The sequence below is a fragment of the Cariama cristata genome, unplaced genomic scaffold (assembly GCF_000690535.1).
Source record: "Cariama cristata isolate BGI_N322 unplaced genomic scaffold, ASM69053v1 scaffold23487, whole genome shotgun sequence".
NCBI classification, from domain to species: domain Eukaryota; kingdom Metazoa; phylum Chordata; class Aves; order Cariamiformes; family Cariamidae; genus Cariama; species Cariama cristata.
The window spans coordinates 3,690-5,056 of NW_009628651.1; positions in this window are offsets into that span (position 1 = coordinate 3,690).

Here is a 1,367-nt window from a genome sequence, read left to right on the forward strand (position 1 = left end):
CTGTAAACGGAGCGTGTGTAAAGGCTGCGAGGGAAACGAATCGATGAAGGATACTTTATTTAGTGCGGGTGTGAAATAAAAAGACACCTTTTTTTTTAAAATAAAGTGGCATTTCTGCCTAGCGCCGTTTCTAGAACTGAATTCTACTTATTAAAGCTGAGTTGGGTGTTACTGTGCGGCGTCCCGTGTTTGAAGAAAAGCTCTGGCTTTCTCCTGTGGAAATCAAACTTTGTCCTAGAGTTAATGCTCCGTGGTGTGACTGGTATCGTGTCATCTTTTGCCCAGAAGTACCTATTTTTTTTGGGGGGGGGAAGGAATGAAGGCCAAGAAACCCAACCAGGGAGCAGCCAAGCACCTCCGCTGGGGTCACCGACCCAACCTCAGCGACCGTCGCCGCCCGCCGCGCCGCTCGCCCCCGGGCCGTCGCAATCACGAGCTGCTCACGCCACTTCTGTAAACTCCCCCCAATTTATGATGAGTCGAACTTTTTTTTTTTTTTAAGGAAGATGAGGAAATCACAAACTTTGCTTTTTTTTTTTTCTCTCTCTCATTTCCCGAGCTTCCTCTCTCTCGGTGCTGGGTCCTGGCTGATTTGGTTTCTCCTTGCAGGGTGCCGTTGCCTTTCCCCACTTGCGTCCTTCTCTTGAGCTGCTCTCCAGCTCCTCATGGCCACGTCTTGAAAGCAGCCTGCGATGGGGGTTTGCTTTTAACCGGCTGATTTTTATTTCTCTTTGGAGCTGGAACCCTAAACCCGCTCCTTGGCTGTGAATTAGTGATGGGACAGCGGTGAGCCCGAGCGCTCGTCATTAGGGATGCCCTCCAGGTCATGTGGCAAAGTACTTGGCCTTTTAAAGGATGTTTTATTTTGAAAATCCTTCTTAATCCTTCAATCCTTTTTAATGAATTTCTTCTGCCAATGTTTTTTAAAGATCCCAGCCCTGCGGAGGCCGCTTCAGGTGCTTTAGCAGGAGCGTTTAAAATTGAGATGACGGCCTCCAAGTAGCATTTTTAAAAGGTGGTGGTGTTTTTTTTTTTTTAAATCCTTTAAAGTCGTAATTTCTCTTAATGAAAAACTGCAGTGCCCATGCTATCAACGGATGTAAAAAGCTGAGGTTTTAACAAAAGCGCTGTCGTGAAACTGATAAACTCCCCCAGTCGACAGCTGCCTGCGCCTAAAGCCCAAGGACGTTTGTAACTCTCGGGGGGGCAGCGGGCTAATTTTCTTTAAGATAGTGAAAAATAATAATAATAAAAAAAATTCAACTGCTGAGGCTTTTCCTCTAATTAGCCAGCCTGTTTAAGAGAATTTACATACGTGGCTTTTTATGGAACCGTAAAGGCGCAGCCGCTTTAGGAGCCGCGCGCCC